At 41.0% G+C, this 21,464-nt stretch overlaps 1 protein-coding gene across 2 annotated transcripts in view; it reads right to left on the bottom strand.

Moving 5' to 3' along the window:
* The window catches only part of LOC138287976 (annexin A1-like), a 150,690-nt gene extending 129,543 nt beyond the window's left edge, over positions 1 to 21,147 (bottom strand). The window contains exon 1 of one of the 2 annotated variants that reach the window (XM_069229037.1): positions 21,010 to 21,147. The gene's annotated coding sequence lies outside the window, so the exon portion shown is untranslated. The remainder of the gene's footprint in view (positions 1 to 21,009) is intronic. The other variant, XM_069229046.1, reaches the window with a different exon arrangement.
* Between the last annotated feature and the right edge of the window lie 317 nt (positions 21,148 to 21,464).

Raw genomic sequence — 21,464 nt, 5'->3', positions numbered from 1 at the left:
GGGATTTTTCATACTGATCAAGGTGCTCATTAGGAGTTTGGTAGTCGGCTAGACGACTGCCAATCTCGTGGGGATGAGGTGGCTGTCAACCTGGCTGCCTCATTCCCTGTTGTATCAAGATGTTCCCAAAGGGCTGACCGGCAGGAACATCGTATTATGACGTTCCCGCCAGTTAGCCCCAGGGGAACAGTGCTAAGGTATTGGTCTTGGCTCCCTTAAGGGAGCTGAGGCCAACACCATAGCACACCAGGACCCTTGGAATGCGCACCATGTGCACTGCAGACAGTGCACATTCTGAGATTGCTAGGCAGGGGTGCCGCAGGGATCTGTGTGGTTCCGCCAGCCTTTTCATGGATGGGTCCCCACCATGAAAAGTTTGGTGGAAACTGGAAATATGATCAGCACTGAACTCGGCGCCACCATGGCTGACCAAGATTGACTGCAGTCAGCCCATCGGGAATCATGTTCCCAGTGGTCCAACCACCAGGGTTGCAATATGGCAGTCGGCCCAAGTGTTTGGCAATCCCTTATAACGTCTCTATTAAATTTAGTGCCTGAACTGCTCCAAATACTGTACCATTTTGTCACACTGCTGAGATGAATGTAATCTTCTCTATACAAAACATCAAGTTCTTTGTGCGTTATATAGGCTGGGGTTGACAGTGGGACTGTTAAAAGTCTACATAAAAAAGGTATTCTCCTGAATTTGGATACATTTACTGTTTGTCATGCCTCAAATTGATGCCCCATATAAAGCAACTGGGAAACGTTTGCTCGTATATAGTTTCACAATTTCTCTAATCAGTTTTGTTCCAATTGTATTGGCAGATCTAAAAACCGCATCAGAAGCCCTAATAAATTTTAAGTATGCAGTTTTTAGGTGAGGTCCCCAGTGCCCGTTCCTGTGAGAATAAACTATCCAGATAGCTAAAAATCTTTACCTGCTAAAGCTTTTGGCCTGTGACCTATCCTTCTTTCTTCCCTTGCCACATACTATGGTATAAGTTTTGGTTAAATTAAGCTTTAGATTTCTGCCCTCCATAAAGGATACACAATTATCAATTAAAATCTGAAGGCCATTCACTGTCCTGGATAGCAGTGCTGCATATAATTATATTGGGGTGACACAGGAATCTATTTCTGGTGCGTCTGCATTTAGCCTTTGAAAGAGGGCATTGACCCAGTTAATGTATAGTGAAAACAGGAGCGGGCCAAGACACAGCCCTGCTGGATGTCTTTTGTAACCCTAAACGTAAATAAACCAAGGACTGAACTGAATTGTTTGGATTAAAGTTCCAGGGGTGTGGGATTTAATAAAATATCTACTTGTACAGGGAACAGGTTGCTTCTTAAATTTACTTGTCCTGTAAAAAAAAAAAATCTACTTGTACTTTTGGTACCATGTAGTGTGGCGACAAATTACGGCAGTGGTGTCATTCTGTAAGAGCTCTGATAATAGCCTGGGTAAAAGAGAAACCTCAGTAGGGCTTGAATACTTGATGTTTCAATACCTACTATAGCAATTTTTTATTTTGCTACCTTTGCGCAGATCTAAGTACCTGGTCTAGAGGAAGCAGTAAGCAATAGTTCCAGGGCTGGAATGCCTTGGAGTCTGCAAATCTACTAACTTGGATGTTTTAATGATGTTCACTAGCTGTACTCTAATCTTTCCCCATATTGAAAAAGGTTGGAAATTTACTCCTGACAATAGCAGAAGTAGAAGTTCTTTCAGGCTTGTGGAAACAAAAAAAAAGTGGTTGCAGTCCACGTGAATTTGTAAACGCTCAATAGCTTTTCATATGAGCAAATCTACACATGCATAAGTGCTTGTACTAAAATACAGTTCACAGTTATTTTCTAGGAGTACGGTTTCCTTGTCTAACTGCTGTAAGTTCTTGTGAATTCATGAAAGCCACTAATTCAAAGACATTTAGCATGGGTGCGCTTTTGTGACTTTCTTTACGAATTGGGTCCCTAATTAGGTCTGGCATTGACCAGGACATTTTTGTTTCTATTTCTCTATCTATCTATCTATTGGCTGGCTTTACTAAGAGTAATCACATTCTGCTGTTTCACAAGGAGAATACTGGCACACAAAATAGTTTTTTTTCCCCAATGCCAGGGCCTGTGGCATAACATAACTGGAGGAGGCCCGTCTACTAAGAACCCCCTCCAGATTTCCACAGGGTAAGTGCTGTGCTGAGGGAGTGAGTCCCTTGGAGGGGTCTCCCTGCACCAAGGGGCCTGGTGGAATTTTGGTACACCACTAGTGGCAATGTGTGCTTTTTGAGACTAAAATAGTTTTTTTGTTGTTTTTTTTCCAGTGTTTGATACAATGGTGATGGCCTGGCAGCTCCCACAACAGTAAGGCGTTACAAAAGCCACGTCAAAACAAGACCTGCATTGACGAAACCAAAAAACTCACAACAACTGTTGGATCGGCTGGCTTTGCCAGTGCTGGTTTATCTTCATGCTTCCCATAATCTTGTTGAAAATGGTACAATGATTTTCCATTAGGAATATTTTTGGGAAATACTAGCATGCATTAACACATTTTACTAAAATGCCAATTCAAAGAAATAGCACCTAAAGTTTCATGGTAGCAATAGTTTTTTTTTTTTTTTTTTTTTTTTAAACTACCTGCATTTTTTTCCTGAACATTTTATTTTGAAAGCAAATATTCATCACTCTTGCTTGCAAGCTTCTGCAAACATCTGCATATAGTCAGACAGCATTCTGGAAGAATTAAACTTAGTCTCATATTGTCAAACTTTTCAGATGTGTGTATACTTTAAGTAGTGCAGTGTAACTTTACAAAGTTTTTTTTACAGCACTCACCCTAATAATAAAAGCTTTTCAATAATTAACCATAAATACAAGTTCAAACACCATTAACTTATAGACACCTCAACTGCAGACAGTCTCTTCTCTGTTAACTAGCAGCCGAAGGGTTTGTGCTGCAGGGGGTTGGGCCTACTTGTCCCAAAGACAAAATAAACAAACTTGTTGCCCTTGACCCCAAACAATATGTTTCTGGCGTCGGGCAATAGGAATTCCACATCCCTGAAATCCCACCAAAGTGAGCCTTCCATGCTTCAGGGGCAACTGAAAATGCCAGGGTAAGCATAAAGTTATCTTTAAGGAAAGGGGAATTAACGGTCTTCCAAAGCAAAAGGCAGTCGCTGCCCGCATTCCCTTCTCCCCAGCCTACTCCTGTAGTTCCTTTTTTCAGATGGATAGGGCTAATTTATAATTCCTTCTTAACTCTTGGCTACGGCCCCTATTTCTCAGGCATTTCTGTAGCTTTTTCCTTAACTGAGTGCTAGCACTAGTACAGTAATTATCAAACCAGTCATGGGCTTTGCTGAGTTTACTATGGTACTTTATTGGAACTCTCAATTTGTTTGCAACTGCAGTTACATTTTTATGAAATGCTGTTAGAAGCCTTTCATGATTCACTCCTCATTCAGTGCAGATATCAAAAGCATCCATAATTACACTTTCTAATAGCCCATTTCAGTTTATACCTGCTCATTTCAAGCTGACCCCGTTTTTACCCACTGATTTCATAGTAATTGCTTGTCTTGTAGCCCTCTGTCTTATGACTGATGATATTTAGTGTTAGTTTAAGCACAGAGTGATGACTAAGAACTGAAGGTTCCATCTTAAATGATCTGACCAAATTTAGTTCAGCTACCAAAATCGTGGTCTATAATGGAACATTGTCCATTTTCATGTAATGTAGGGAGCAACACTGTGTTTGGCTCTAGCTGAGTTATCTCCATATTTAGCTTGTACAACATTTTGTTTATAGACTCGCCATATGAGTCGTAAGGAAAATGAGATTGTTCTTTCCCATAACAGTCTGCATAGCCACAGGCTAAACTAACCGGAAATTGGCGTTTCCTCGTATAAAAATCCCAATCCAAACATGCACATAGTAGATTCCTCAAAATAACCTTTTTTTCAGCTCAATGGACAAGTGTGCAAGCTGGTAATAAGGGGAGCTATTAAATTGTTTTCTAATAGTAATAGGGGCTAAATTTGAAATGAGTGTTGCCAAACCTCTTTTTACTCTCCCACAACCCAATGGAGTAGCTGGGGTAAGTATGGAAACCTATCCGTTTAGACAGAAGCCTTCCTTAAAGCAGGTTTCGTGCAAGCAGATTACATGGGCAGTATCTATAACTTTCAGCCAGTCTGGGTTTCCCCATCCTACATAGGCTACATTCCAAGATTTGATTGCCATGTAATCTATGGTTTTGCTTACTTCCCCCAGTCTATCCTTTAAATGGCATTTTGTGTTCTGTTACTCTCTGGCCATACCACAGGTGCCTAGTCTATAGACTCCTCTTGTCAACCCAGTTTATCAAGGTGGGTTAGTGGGGAAAATCTATTTGATGTTATAAAACAATATCATGCAGCTACTCCAGTTTTTGTGGTAGAATAAATGAATAGGAGTTAGGTGTATCCATTTGAAGGGATCATGAGAGTTCACACAGAGGTCAGTGGGGAGAATAGCTAGCCCAAAAGAGAATAAGGATTTTAAGGTTGCACGGATGCAGTTACAAAGAAGATGTTATGATCTATGATATAAGATGTGGGCAATGTGCAGAAATACAATGATAGAGAACAGGGCAAACAGTCATGCGACTTGGAGTTGGCTCTCGAGGAGGCATGCGGAGGATGACAGGCAAGAGGAAGATCATTCGATATAAAAGGAGAGGGAAACAACAGTTTAAAGGAAAGGACAGATTTTATGGAGGGACTTCGGAGTACAAAAGAAGGAGGCTTTCTGATATAGTGTGGTACCTGTGGATAGCAAACTGTAGTATAAATCATAGTACATGAGCTGAAGAATGTATTGTAGCATTTGTATTAGGATTACTACCACCATGTAGGGTGCTGAAGCAAGTATTCACACTGAGCTGCTAAACCATGTGGAGTGTCGTCTTTGGCTGGGTTCCCTCCCGAAATCACTTGGTACCATTATTAGGAGCTACATAATGGAAGAGAAATTTCAACCAAATACTTTGCAGAATCAATGGAAAACAGTCAGCCCCCCATTAAAAAAAAGCAAAGCTGCACAGTAGGATACTTATAAAGCTACCATTCTATAACCTAACTATGTACTTGGGAAACTTCTGGAAAAACTAGTGACTACTGTCTTCCTCACTATATGGGATGAACACAAATGACCAATCTCAAATGGAAAGGTCTCCCTCCAATATGTGTTGTCACTGAAAACCGAAAGCTAACAGAAGAGATGGGCCTGCCACAAAATCTGAACAGTGGACTACTCCATCTTGATCCAGAGATTGATAGATACAGTGTATCTGAGCTGGTAGCCAACTGGTTCATCTCTGCTCTGTAAAATTACACACAAGCAGTGGCCTTGCATCTATTTTGGTCCAGCTAATACTTATCACATATGATTTCACCACACCACACCACTGGCATGCTGTTTGACATCAACGTGGCCACACCACTGAAGCTAATTAAACAGCATAGACTGCCATGCAGTGATCTACATCAATGAGGGATAGCTTGTGTTTTGGCAAGGCCAGGACACTACTACCTGCACAGCCTGTGCTCCAGGGCTATGTAAACATGAATGGGTCAGCTTCTAAAACAAAAAAAGAACACCCAGCTGGTTCTTTGACGATTTAAATCTCAAGATGCAGCACACAATCAGATTATTTTTCCTCACATAATGTTACAGACTATCTCCAGAGATATGCCCTGCTACAGATACAGAACAGTTCAGATATCCTTTGAAACATATGGTTCCTGATCTCTTTGGCATAAAACTGTCCCTTGTTGACAAAACGGTCAATAGGAGCTTCCTTTTTGGAATTGGAAGTGGGCACTCAGGATGTTGCTAGAGATTTTAATAGAAATATGCATTTAAATACTAACCTGTATGAGCGAATTATAGCCCTAAACAAACGCTGCATATTAAACGCTTATTTTGTCTTTTCTAAAGATTGCACATGCGCTTCACAGATGCCAATGTTGGTAAGTCTTTTTTACTACTTACATCTAACATGACAGTTCACATAATTTGTATGACACAAACCTCCTATGCTAACAAAGAAAATATTCTTCTTTCCTGCTTGACCTGCATTAAAGTTTCTAATTTGGTTGACTAATCTTAAAACCTGTTTCTTTATGAATAGGCCAGAATAGAAAAGACAAGATCTGTTTGCGCATAAAAATGTTCTGCCTTTCAGAAACCATGTGGACGAGAACTTTACTGAATGTTTGGAAGTTTTAAAAGTGTAGTCAAATGTATCTTGTTTTTAGAAGGCTCTTTGTTAGAACTTAACACTTCAAGTGCAACTGTCCTTGCCCCATGGAAGGTTTGCTTCCTATTTGGATGGAAGAGGAATTTTATCTGTTAAATTGCTGAAACTTTTGCATCATTGTATAATGTATAAAAAGTGTCTCTGGGAAAGAGAAGATTAGGCACTGGCCCCAGTCATTCGTATGTGCACTCTGAGCCAGGGACAGCCTTAGCAGCTAGACAGACTCTTAGGCACTTGTTCCATTTTTTTTCTGTTTTCAATTTCATTCTTGATAACATTCTGACTCCGATTATTCCGTTACTAAGCTTTCTAGGACTGTTATTGAAAGAGCTCTTCACAAGTTATTTCACTAAACAATTCTTTCTCTTAGAAATTAAACTAGGGATCAGATTTATGAGACAAGCTTACGCTATGTTCTGTTCTGTAATTCGTACTTAACTGATAACAAAAAGAGGTAAACAAGTTATTTAATCAAACTTTAAGCTGTAACTCACACTCTCATTAATGATGACTCCAGAAATTAAATGTAATTAAGAGTTGAAATTATGTATGCGTTTAAAATTTGAAACTTCCACTTCTCACTTATCTCCAAGGTCTGTCACTTTGGGGCCAAAGGGTTGCGGAGAATATTATTTGAGAATCTATAGGTCACTCCATGCTCCCAATGTCGTGGTCACGTTAGAACATATAATAAAGAAAATACAGAGTACCATCACGTCTGTATTTTCCTTCTTTGATGACTGCTCTTTAAGTGCGCAGTGGCCGGATTGCTGTATAGGTGTCCCTTATTCCTGCATCAGACTACTTGGCATTAACTTGCTTTGAAAATGTCAGCATGGTCATTTCTTTGGATGTCCCAGAACACACATCCAATTGACTACAGCAGAGCTATCTTCATAATCTGACACACAATATAATTACTAAAGTTTCACAATGCTGATGGCATGATTATCTTGCAAGCAAATTCCAAAGAAAATCTTATCCTTAAAAAAAGTAAGGTAGTAGTCTTTAAAGTCTGTCGTGCCACCTGCCATTAGGGTTCCAGGAGGATCATGCACACAGATTATAGCTCTCATGATAATGCATGCAGTTCACCAACAGGCAATCTGCCATTACATCAATGTGCACTCTACCGTTTTTTTCAGGTGCCCACATCTCCATTGAGCCATTTATTACAGCAGCATGTTTATTTGCCTTAAGCTGATAATGCATTTCCTAAAGAAATCACACACACTGTTTTTTCAAATATGCACTGTAGAATGCTAATTGAATCAATGTCGCTGGGTTAGGGGGAAAAGGATTTGACCAAATACTGCACAATTTTTTTTTTTTTTTAAAGGACACTTAACAGAAAACACTGTCACGTAACCCTGAGCAAGATTTCTGAAATAAAATGCATCTCTCAATAAATACGACCAGGACGATAATACATTTACTGAAGTATCTCCCTGGAAGACACACAAACAAGATGGGGACAATTTCACGATATCTAGTGTTAAACTAGGAAATAAAATATGTAGAAGTAACATTAACAGCACAGGCCCATCAGAGGAAATCTGAGTGTACACAAATGATGGATTTCCATAGAGGATATGAAGTTCTACAATGCCACAAGGCACTGTCAAAACTACACAACATTTGAGTGCCATCTAAACCAATTAAAATTCAACACACCTATGAAGTAGTAAAGGAAACAAAGTTCTGCAGCTTGTCATCTCAAATCAAATCAAATGTGAACCATCATGAGTTTTCAATTAGAAGTGGACATGGATTAAGAATCTCTCCGTGTTACTCCTTTGAAAAGATTATAGAAATCTTGCGGTGAGCTAAACAACAGCTCACCCGCCAACCCCAACTTGTGCAAACACACATCTTTTTAAAACATCCTTACCTTCTTTTATTTATAACAGCAAGAGATATAACTTATCAGTATGAAGTTTTACAGTTCAATCAGCACTATTTTGCACGTTTGATTTTCCTTAATAAGACAAAAGTGAGACCACTTTTCCCGATACTGCCCTGAAATAACTGCATGTCAGTCAAGTTGATTCCAGTTCTTACTAGTGTTCTATACTTCCAACACAGCAATTGCCCTTATGTTTAGAGAACCAAGCTTCATGGGGTGTGTGGGAAATTGGGTTGCTGGTTGACTGGGTGTGAGCCCTGATCAAGCAACAGCCACAGTCCCTTGCAGGGTTAACCATAAAAAGTCACTGAATTAACCTGTGCTTAACCCTGTAACCGAAGAGAGGCTGAAGGCACAAAGGGATAGTAAGGGCAGGAAAAGGACAATTTTTAAAATTGTAATTAAAAATCCAACTTTACCATTTAAGAGGGCTTATCATTACAATTCCATAGATACCAAGCATGTGATATCAACCTCTATTCAATTATGAATTACATCTTATTTTTAAAAAAAAGAATCCCCAATGTTAACCTAAGGGAGGGTTAAAGTTCACAGCAGTGGAATACAAATTTGGGAGTTTTTCCCTTAGCAGGTCATATAAAATTTTAAAGTACATGTCCAACCTTTTAATTACACAGCACCCTACCTTTTGGGCTACCTAGGGCCTACCTTAGGGGATAATGTATGTAATAAAAGTGGTGTTTAGGTTTTGGCAAGGTTTAAACACCAAGTCGTCATGGCAGTGTGATCCTGCATTCAGGTTGCAATGGCAGGCATGAGACAAGTTTTAAAGGGCTACGTTTGTGGTTGGCACAATAAGGGGTCCAGGGCCACTGGTGCAATTTAAATTTACAGACCCTGGGTATATGGAATACCACTCTACATGGGACTTGCAAGTAGATGAGATATGCAGAGTGGGTATAAGGCAATGTAAACATGTTTTAGGGAGAGAATACAAGCACTTTAGCACTGGTTAGCAGTGGTAAAGTGCATAGTCTTAAGGCCAACAAAAACAAATTCAGCACAAAGTTGACCGTAAAACACAAAACGATTGAAGAAGTCACTGCAAAGAAGGCCATTTTCAACAGGGTGTTGTTTGACAGCCTTCTACCCTGCCATGTTGTCCTCCTCAGTGCTGAAATTTTGGCTGAGATATTTCATCTGCCAATTTTATTTAGTGTAGTTTAATCACTGAATCTGCTCTCCTGTCTCACTGCCTCTCATAACTCCCAGCTCTGAGAGGAAAGTTTAAGCACCAGAATATTTTGCTTTATATATTACCTGCCCTGACCAAGATAAATTTGGTTGTCCGATTTGGGTCTCCCAAGGGCTAAACAAAAGCACCCATACTAATATCCCTAAACTTTATATAATGTTGTAGGGTATAGCAAATTTGCTACAGTTGTCTCAGAAAAATGGGTCTCTGTGTACAAGAAATGAGCAAACCTTAGGTCTACTGAAGGCTTTGCGGCAAAGCCTTAAAGGATTAGAAAGACTGTGGAAGCTCTTATCTAACATTTTCCAATTGGATTATCTGGAGTCAGCTGGTGGTTGAACTTAATTCAATGTCTAGCCTTAAACTGCTGCCGGGAAAACTTCACTAATGGAGAAATGCAGGCAAACAAGTGACTATAGCAAAGCGGACTAGAACAATAAAGGTTTCTTCAGAACGACAAGCTGTATCCCATCAACAAGTGTTTAAAGTGACTATGCATTATAAAGATAAGCCTCTGAACTCCCAAGATCATGAAATGGATTTTCAAGTAAACACGAGACATGTCACGTTGCACTATATTTAGGGGCTAGTGAGGATTTACGAGAAATCCACTGAAGTGGCTGACCACACACACATTGGATTACAACCATTTATATGGCACATAGGCCCTACTTTTATAAACAGCTTGAGAGATCATGCTAACCTATCCCCAGAGAGACAGAATGCTCTAGTCCTTTGTTGGAAGCTGAGGTACCAAAAAGATACATAGCAAGTACTGCCAAATTCATCAGATCATTCCTTTAGGAGACAGATTCTTGTAGATCAGCAGTGGCAATCTGCACACTTTAAAAAAAAAAAAAAAAAGTTTACTCTTTCAATGTGGATGACAGCTATGTTGCAAAGGAAGAGTTAAAAAAAACAAAAAAAAACAAAGTGGCATTCAGAGCGTTATGGTGCATGTAGGTGCCCATAGTAGTTATTTTACAATTAAACCATTAGCAAATGGCCATGTCCAGATGCCTGAACTATAGAAAGACTTCGAACATAACATTAATATGGCCCTGCAAAAATGGCCATGTCCGGATGCCTGAACTATAGAAAGACTTCGAACATAACATTAATATGGCCCTGCAAAGATGATCTGTGAACCATCTCCAACCAGGAACTGCTCACCAGATGCAAGAAAGCATAGACACCATCATTAAGTGATAACGGTGGACACACTTTTTAGAAGAGAAGACTCCATTGCAAAAACTGCTCTCCAGTGGACGCCAGAAGGTAATTGTAAGAGGGGCTGGCCAAAATATTTCTAGACACAAACTGTGGAAACAGAAATGAAGACCCTGAACCAAAGCTGAGGCACCGTACAGAAATGTGCCCAAGACAGACAGAAGTGGAGGTCCACTGTAGGCCTGTGAAAAATCATCAATTTCACCAGCAGAATCGCAGGAATTTTGTAATTCCTCATTACTCCCCTGTAGTGGAGAATTACCAATTAATGCCACCATTCTGCCTGGGGAATTAATCTTCATTGTTTGGTTTTAAAACTGGGCTGGAAGAGGGAGCAGTCTGTCAATGTTTAAAGTTTGATCTGCACTTAGTTTTAAACATAGAGGGACATCTCCCTCTTCTGCCCTTGTTTAGTAACCACTGTATGCATTTGAGGGGGTAGTGCATACCCTCATTGCCATTAAATAATCTCCAGTGATTACTGCAGAGTAAGGGCACCAATGGGTGTGCACTGCACTTGGTATTTGGCAGCGCTATTTCTTAGCGTAAAATACATCACTGCATTCATTTCTGAAGGCATGGCGCATTTTGCGCTAAGAAAATAGTGCCAAACCCCCACTCTGCCCAGTCACAGAATTCTGCAGAGTCTCATGTAATTATAATGTAATTTCGTAGAGTCAAATTCCAACTATCCTAGTCCTATGTTGCTGCCCTACAGGACAGTTGGCATAAAAGGCAGTAAGTAAGAAAGTAAACAAGCATATTCGAAAAAACACATATTCAATTCCCTTCCTAGAACTCCTTAACAGCCACTTCCTGCCTCGTTTCCTCTTATCATGCTCACCTTTCAAATCATCTAAACTTGAGCACTAGCAAAACCAACAGGTGAAAGATTAAATGTAGTAGTATATGACAGGTTTGTCAAAGGCAGCTTATGCCTCACAAAACAAAAGTTTTGACAGACAATGTTGAAGGCAGAATATGCCAGCAGCCACTCCCAAAAAGCAGTAGTTTTGGTTTTTAGAAGAGGGGGAGAGAAGAATTCAAACACTTGTAAAAGTTCCAGTAGCACCAAGTAGAGGCTCACAGGCTTTGCTAAAAATAAGTAAAAATGAAAATGGTTTTGGTATACTTTCATTTAATTACGATGCCAACACTGCCATCACATATAAAAGAAACACATCAGCCATTCTGGATGGTTAAACAGTAAAAAGGTATCCCAAAACCATTGAAATAAAAATGACCATCTGTAGAAGCAGTGTCCATGCAGGTCTTGGCGCACAGTAAGCAGCAGCATAGCAAATTAACAAACTGGCAATAGTGTGTGGAAAGCTGCTAGGCCTGCACAATAAGATTAAACCAAGGCAAAACCAAAAAAGTGTATATATATATATAAATAAATAAATAAATAAATAAATAAATAAATAAATAAAAGGAATAACTGGCCAGTTCTGGGAGTGAAGAGAACTACTTTTTTAAGAGAGTGCATGCACAAAATACCATGACTCACAGCGAATCGAACCAATGGCTTAAGTTAGTGGAGGCTAACCCGCTGGCTCCTTCTGTATGATGCTGAGGGCAGACTGCACTGAAAACCAAGTTCTGTAGATGCAGCATTCGCTCCTTTGAGAACTCCCTCAAGGGAGATTCAATTGCCTTGCCAGGTTATCAATATCTGCTATACACAGCAACTTGCCATCACAAACCTCATTATCTGCCTGATCATTTCCTACTTCAAAGAAGCAACCATTTAAGCTATGTTTGGCCTACATGCATACCAGCATAGTATTACCTATATGCAGTGTACTCTCACCATTTTTTGTTGTTCCACATGCCACCTTTGCAAAAGAGATTTTCCGCCAAAATTTGCAAAAATTACCAGACCATGTTCAGGATTTGCTAGAGTCAAGACACCAGAAAAAAGCCTTGCTGCATCTGAACCTGGAGCCGCACTATGACTTTAAGAAGAGGACTGAACTTTTGTTTCACGCTGTCACGGTTATTCTCTCCCCTCTGCTCTCAATTAGTCATACTGTAACCAGAGCACTTCATACAAGAAAAAAAGTAGAATAAATCTCAAGCCAAGGAACAGTCTCTATTGCCCCCACCGCCATACAGGTTAGTGGAATCTCACACATGAAAGTTAAGGTTTATTTTAAAACAATAACACGATGGACCAAAAGTATAAAATATGGCTGTTGAATGAGAAATCCAAAAAATCTGAAAACTTGTCACACCAGAACTCTTCACACAGTACTAAGGAAGGGAGTACTGTGGCATTGCTCTTTATGTGCAGTTCAACCAAGACGGAATTTCAATACATTTCATGGTGTTATAGAGCATGACGTTCACCAAAAGAAAAAATACCTATACTCCAATTGTTACTGTGGTTCAGTGATTCCAAGCCTATCTCTACTGCTAATCTTTACAGGCGGAATGGAGGATAGATAGATATATATATATATATATATATATATATATTGTCTCCATCTTTTGTTCAAGCCAAATAAGCATAAAGCATGTGAAGATTTCTCTAGCACTATTTAGGATCAGTCAATCTTACTCAATGACTGTGTAACCAAATGATAAGATAAAAAAAACACTATTTTAAGGTCTAACATTCACCAAGAGCTTTTCATTTTATTAAAACGAAATATATACATAACATATTTACTTATAGGGGGCTTTCCGTCAACTGTCTTCATCCATTGGTCTTTTATTGTGTCATTCATGTTTTTTAGGTCGAGCGCACAAGCGATTTGACCTGTTGTAAGTATTGTGGGCTTTTAACCACACCCACCTCACACCTATCACTTTCACTTGTTTGTAGGCTTGCCTTTCAAAGATCCTGTGTGATCATTGGTAGTTGCTTTATGTTTGTCCAGCCCTGAGGCTGTTTTTGTCACCTGTTGCATGGATTATTGTCGAATTTCCGATATGCTTAAGCGTGGGCAAACTACTTTTTTTGTCTCACCTTCGTACTGCATGGCGGCCATGCCGTTCACAGAGCAAACAGGCACAACAGGGTAAATTCGATCAGCGGTAGTGAGGAGCTGGTCATATTGTTCACAGTTACCTAATCAAAGTAATTTCTTGTGGCTCTCCCCTTAAAAGACTTGAAATTGGTAAACACTTTACATAAAACACAAATTCTCAAAGCAAAAGCGATCTCCTGGCACAGCAGGAGAGCAGATACTAGAATATTCACTGTGCTCAGGAAAACTCGACCCATAATGGTTTGCAAGCATTCTTTTTTACAATATTTTTGCCCATAAAACGTAGTCTGTGGTGGTCCTAGGACGGCAATGGGACCACCATAAAAAAGTTCAGTATGACTTGCGCTTTCTGCCCAAGTCATATTTGGGTCCCCACACTATTAGTTATTGCTACTTCGTGTGGTTATGCCCTTTAGGGGCTAACTATACAGTACATGACCATGTTTCTTACAAATTCTATTTTCATTGTGGTGTCCTCAAGGGGCTGTTCTAAGCATTACAGACATATCAACATATGAAAATACTCATGGCACAGAAACTTACCCCATAATGCTTTGCAAGGCAAGGCATTACTTTTACAAAACAATATTGATCATAACTCAGCCTGAGGTGGTCCTAGGCCAAAAGGATCACCTTCAAAACATTGACCAAAATGTGCTCTGTCTACATCATCTCTGGGTCCCCACATTATGTTAGTGGGGACTCCTAACTAATAACCCATCCCACCATACATCTTTTAACCTTTCCCATGGCTATAACTTTTATTTTACAGCAAGGAAACCTTTTGTTTTAGAGGTCTTGTATTAATATAATTGCAGTAGGCCTGCTACCATTAAAACACCCTCTAGGAGCTAATTATATTGTTAAACTGCATTACTTTCTCTTGTTTTTTTCATGGGGTTATGCTTTCTAGGGACTAACAATATGATTACATGACCATGTTTCTTACAAATGATATGTGTGTTACTAAATGGAAGTGCTTTAGCTATATGCAGGGCCACTGGAATTATATGGCAGAATAAGACGAAATTATGAGGCAGGGTTGACCAATTTATCTGCCAAGAAAAGTCCAGTTCTGAATTTACAATGCCAATAGCTCCAACTCAAGCAAATGCTAGACCTACTGCATTGCAAATGCTGGTCTTCTGTCCACTAGCAAACAGCACTGCTGGGTAAAGCAACAGGTCAGCCCACTTCAACCACTGGCTAACTTCACAGTGAGTCATGAGATTCTGATACCCAAGAAGAAAAGCCACACACACAGTGGTTTCCTTAAGAGCCAGATTCTACAATGGCAGTGCGTGCTTTCTGAGACAATAAAGTAGCTTTGAGTTAGGTCTTATTTTTTTTTTTAAAGAATTGTTTAAAGCATCTCCCAAACCATAAACATTTAAATAATTATGACCAGCACAGACAAAGCTAAAGGGCTGGTACAAAAGAGTCTTCTGCATGGTAAACAACGTGCACCCAGGCCCAGAGTACGCAACTGTACTGCTGTCTGGATCCCTAATGCCGATTCTTGTCATACACAAACACAGATCATGTGTGTGCACGATGACAAGGGCACAGTTTGTGGTCATATTGGACCAGAAGTGGTTCCCAAAGCATTACTCTTATAGTAGTGGGAAAGCTATTGCCCTCACCAAGATGTAAGGGGCACAAGTGCAGCTTGGTAACATACTGTGAAGTGAGCAAGTCCTTTTTACTCCATCATTGGAGTAAGGTCTACAGGCTCACTCACATTTTTAAAGATTCGCAAATGTGTGCTCAACTCACCCTTGGCCTACCATCAGGTAGATGTAGACGGCTGCGTAATGCAGGAGTAATGACTACACTGGTTGTATGCGTGCCTTGGAAGGTTACAGTACAGGGTAGTGCTGTGCAGTACAAACATGGTTAGGGCATGTTCTGAGTGCATGTATGCCTGCAAGGAATACATTACATGAGCAATGTAGGGCTGGGCTGGGCAGTGCATGTGCAATAAAAGCATGTGTGCTTGCGAATACATGAAGGGTGAAGTGTTATGCAGCTCGCGTATGTTATGGCATTGTAAGTATCTGCCAACTGCACACCAAGGCACAATACAGAAAGTTACACAACTGTGCACAGAGTACTATGTACTGGATACGTGTGCTCCGGGGAGGCACAATACATGAAGGGGACAGTATGTGTGCGGTATATGTACATTGAGTGCATTTGCACATGCAACAGTACATTACATGGAATACCATGACTTCTATTTTAGGGAGCCCAGGACTGCCTGTTGAAAACATGTGGAAGAGAGGAATCCCCCAGACAGATTTGTGGATTGCTACATTCCTGTGAGATGGGAGAGCTCATAAGGAAGCGGCCTGCATGCATCACAGAACACAATTGGGTGACCAGGGAATCAGAGTAGAGCTGGGAATCCATCCTTTTGATGCACATATCACTGAGGCTGACATCCATGTGTGACCTCGGTCACTCCCATGGCCTGTGTTGTGGGATTATCAGCTTTCAGGGCTGAGGTCGAGCTATTTTTAGTTTGCACTCCACCCTTCTGGCCAGTGGACCAAGAAGAGGTAGTCTGTTCAGTCAGAAACTGAATTAGCAATTAAGATGCCTTTAAATCTTATTCTTGTCACATCTGCTCTGTGTTCAGAGACCGAGGTCAAAAATCAGTTTGTCTTCTTGCAATTCAAATACTTCTCCTTGTGACTGCAGTGTTCCAGGATTTTGTAAAGTGAACTGTCAGATCTATGTGAAATGAAAGGCTTATGGTATCAGGTTTTTCATAACACACAACATTTATATAACTTAGTCAACTTTACAAACATTTCAAAATAGCTGTGCAAGACCAATTTTTTATACTTCTGTGTGATTAAAAAAAGAAGTCAGAACACTTTAACTGGTGATGTGCAAATGATAAATGTTTTCTGACACCTAATTTTCACAGATTATTGTTAATACACTATATATTTTTATCAGTAAAGCTGCAAGTTAGTGGGAAGGTTCTTGGAAATTTACTGTCTCTAAATGACAGTGCACTACCACATCATGCGTTAGTTATATATTTAATAATAAAGGTGAGTGTTTAAACAGAGAAACACTCCTGCCATGATGGGAAAGCGATTAGCAAACTTAAGAGGCAAGTCATGCATGGATTATGTGTACCCTATATGTGGGCTAGATTTATTATACATGGAGCAAATGTTTAGTGTATTTAAATCAAACAAAAGAGGATTTTTTTTATTTCTTTTTTTACACAGCGGAAATGCTGAACTCACATATTTTAAAGTTCACTCATGTGTGGGAATGAAGAAAAAGGAGACTGTAAAATACAATATTTGCCTAGGATCACATAATTTGAGACCTGTTTCCGGGTCAAGAACATTACAGTTATGTCGAGTAGATTATTCAAGCTACTCGATCTGCAGGTCTAGTAACATTTTTATGATTTTTCGAAGCCTGGCTTTGGAGTCTCTTCTGCTGAGATATACAGCCTTTCAAGAGCAACGAAGAGAGAAAATCATGTACACTTGAAAAGAAGCAGTACCCCCAACACAAAACTTCAAAGATCCAGACTGTAAATCACATTTGGTGTCTGGAAATGACCCCAAACTTTGCCTTCTGCCAAGCAGCCAGGAAGCTGTGCATGAAGGGGAAGCTCTACAAGACTTCTGCCTGTGACCAGGACTGGAAGCCAAGGCCTGCTAGTCTCCCTACTGGGATAAGGGACATAAGCCAGGGAAACCAACACCAGCTACCCAGCACACTAGCGCCCACCTGACAAGACCAGTGTGCCTTGTGAGGAAGAGGAAAGCTTTGAAAGTGCAAGATCCAAGAAGGAACCATACCAAGAGGCTATCCTGTGCGAGAATACAGCTGTGCATCAATCGGGTCATTGCCCATGTGTAGGGAGTGTTTCAGGATGCCAGGAGAGGGCCACCATGGACTGAGCTGTGCATCAAGCACCAAGCCCGTATTGCCTTGTATGCTAGAGCGGCCATCGCCGAAGAACTGTGCCATCAAGCATGCCAAGACTCACATGTGTCTTGGTGCCGACCCTATATACTAAGAGGGGACCCACAGTGCTGTGGGGGATTGCCCGGACGAGTCTGGGATTTGTTTGAAAGTACTGCATCGACCCTGTAAGCCAGGAGGGGCTGTTGGTACTTGTCTTCTAAAGTTCAGCCCGTTCCCCAGGAAAAACAGAGGTTGCGACCGGAAGGTCAGGTTTGCGCATTGAGATCTGCCTCTAAATGACAAGGAGGACTTTCGTCAAACGCAGAGGACATTGTGCTATTATCGGGCTCCAGTCGGGACATAAAGATAATTCCTCCACCACCATTTGGGGAAAATAGAAGTTTCTACGAAGCCTAGGAGCATCTCTTATTACTCAGGAAAGCCAGCAGTGCCACTCAGGAGAGAGTCTGCATCTGCTGCTGTTTGTACTGTGAGCAGCCTGATTTTTCTGAACAGAACAAGAACTTGTAGGTCAGGGCACCCGCTGAAACGCTAATTGGTTCGGTGCGGCATGAATTGGTAAGAATTGAAAAGGGCCTGTTGAGACCAAAGGAACTTGCTGCTGAAGGTGCTATGGCACCATAGACACTTCTGATGTATTCCTACGAGTCAAACGGGAACTCTTACATTAGGCCCACTACTAAACATTTCCTGGATGCAGCCACCAGAGAACGGGGAATAACCCCAATCTTGTTGCAAGGATGGTGGGACAGGCATTTGTCTGAAAAACACTAGAGCCCCGACCTGAAGGGGATTTTCTTTTGCTTAGGAATGTCTATGCCTTTGAATGTGTAGAGTTAGAAATAAAATCGTTTTTTTAATACAAAATCAAGTATTTTATTGGACATGGATTTACTGACACTGCCGACTACACTTTAAATAACAAGCTGTGTTCACCAACCTTTATCTACATTTCACCCCCCTTCCCCACACCCACCCCCAAGGGAACCTTGGCCTGCTCTTTCACAGAACCCACTTATAGTCAAGTTCAGAAGACGTACTTGACCTACTTGCTCAGGCTCCATAGTAGGTCGGTCTTCAGGACATTAGGAGTAAGAGGCCTCAACCACCACGGTTGGGACCAGTAGCCCCTGCATTCCCAGGGGCCTCTGAAATTGGTCCTGACAGCTGTCTTCCAAAGCCAGAACTGCTATGCTTATTTTTGTTTTCTATGGGCAGGCATCTTTGACCAGAGCACATTCTGGTATTTCCAACATGTGCCAGGCTAATGCCCGACTATAATTACCACATTGCTCCAGATCATCACATTTCAATCCTGACAGTTTATTAAACAAATACATATGTTCAAGGAGTCACGTGCACTCTGGGATTCGAAGTCACTTTAAATTTCATTTTGACCAAATAGACTCAACTTAGTAAAACAGATATTCTTTCTTTTTCACAAGGAAGATAGCATATTATGCTAATGTGACCGGAGGTACACTGCACTTACTTACAAATATTGGAGAAACAACTGATAAGTACTCTATTCTATAGAAGTTTATTTTTTTATGAATAAAAAACGATAGGAGCTAAAACACATCGCAATAACTGAAACTGAAACTCCCCACCCCAATCCACCACACTCCACTCCAACTCAGCCCACCCTATCCCAGTTCAGTCCACCGCACACCAAGCCACCTCAGACCAATCCTATCCACACTACCCTATCCCAGTTCAGTCCACCCTACTCCACTCCAATCCGTTCAGCTCACTTCAATCCACCCCATCTCCATGCAGTCCACCTCAATTCAATACACTGCAGTCCAATCCACTGCAATCCAATCCAACACGCCCTACCCCAATCCACCCAGCCCTATTACTCCAATCCAAACCACCCAGTCCAATCTACCCCAATCCCGTCCACCTCACCCCATTTCAGCCCACCCCACTCATGCCACCTTAATAGACCCCATTCTACTTCAATCCACCCCGCTACCTAAATCCACTCTAACCCACTCCACACTGCCACTCAATTCTACTCCCCTCTACGCACCTCTAAGACACTCTAAATCGTCCCACTCCAAAAATCCACTCTACAACACCTTACTTCTCCACTCAAACACTCCACTAACCTTTAGCCATGCTAAACAGGAACCACACTGGTGTACAACATGGCAAAACAAAGCCAATAAGTCTTGTGTAGAAGAAACCTATTGGTTTTGCCAACGCTTGTTGAAATAGTGAAATAGGGAGTTGGAATGGGGCATATTCTCCACAGCATACAAGAATAGTTAAGCTATACATTTGGCACTCAAGTGCTTTTGCCTAATCAAACCCTAAACGTGTCGATTTTTTGTACTTCGGGCAAGGACATAGTAGCCAACAAACGCACGCCCCATTTAATACGAAAATGTCATAACACAAAAACGCAGCACGATGCTTAAACGGACTGTCTGAAACACAGGTTTCACATATTTCCAAATCAGTTTTAAAATGGATTGCATCACTGGCCACACCTAATGCACGGGGTCTCTACCGTAACAGGCCCAAGTCCAGTAGCCTGAAAAACCGGTTCCCAGTAGAAGAAATGCCAGCCAGGTTGAAAGGCGTGGCATTTTTCCGCCCATCGAAGCTATGGCCCCCAAACTGGTCTAAACGTGAGGCGGGTAAAGGTTTCCTTCCAGCTATTACTGCGAAGTGCAAATTTAATCAGGCTACAAGAACTATTCCGATGCATTACATGTCCAAACTAGCAAAGGCAAAAAAAAACAGTCGCACTTCCGGCTTACAGATGACGCACCCGTTCCAGAAAGTGTAAACATTACTTTGGCACGGGACACAAAACCGCAAAAATTTAACATTTCCAAATAAGGAACAATGACTGCAATCTAGAGTGAGGCTGGAGGCAGCCCAACCCCCTTCCTTGTAAAGACTGTCTGCAATACCGTGTGACCGTGCACTAACTAATGAGCCCTGTGGCTCAGACCTGGTCTGCTATGCAGTCTTCTCGCCATAAATAATCCCCGAAATCGTGAATAACTTCTTCCGCCCCCTCTATCTGGCAACCGAAACTCCACCCGTTTCAATACTGCAACTAATGAAACGCTTCAGCGCCCCACATTGGAGTAGTAAGCGTTCTATAAAACACAAAACCTAGGGAAAAAAATCGCATTTTCGTACTAATTAAACGCCTCCTCTAAAACCACACGTCCCCGGAGATAAAGCAATGCAGGTACAAGATGTTTCCTGATGGCGGTTTGAAAGCAATCAAGTCGATGGAAACTATCGAGTGTAAGCAAAAAATAAAACTAAAAAAAAAAAAGCTGTAGAAGAGACGACTACAAAGTCTAACCAGGTATCACAAACTAAAGTAACGCACGATAATAAATCTATACCGACACTTACCACTTGCCTTTGCAAGCTGCAAGAAGTTACTGTCGAGGACGTAGAAAGCAAAAGAGCTGCTTTGAGATTTCCTTTTCTATAGTGCAGACGCGAAACCACACCTAGTAACTAAAGTCTACTTTTCTTGCTTCACTGATTGGCTGTAGTTTGCGAAGGGTTAATGAGGAAATGACTCACCCAGCCCACGCACAAAGAATGCTGCTCAGCCCTGTTTGCTAAATCCACTGTTCTGGAATATTCTTTGTTAAATAAGGTTTATGCACCAAGAACTTTATTACAATCGAAAGACAACGTACCGCTGCTGTAAGCAACATATGTAACTATGCAAGAAAGTATCAAATTCATTCTGCTAACAAACAGCAACAGAGGTGTCTGGTAACAAACCGTAGAAGTACATGTAGCAGTGGTTTTTAAACTTTTTTATGCCGTGCCCCCTCCAGTGGGGAACAAATTAT

This window comes from Pleurodeles waltl, chromosome 1_1 (assembly GCF_031143425.1).
Source record: "Pleurodeles waltl isolate 20211129_DDA chromosome 1_1, aPleWal1.hap1.20221129, whole genome shotgun sequence".
NCBI classification, from domain to species: Eukaryota; Metazoa; Chordata; class Amphibia; order Caudata; family Salamandridae; genus Pleurodeles; species Pleurodeles waltl.
Note: the sequence above shows the minus strand (reverse complement) of the source record. Positions and strands in the feature narration are given on the sequence as shown.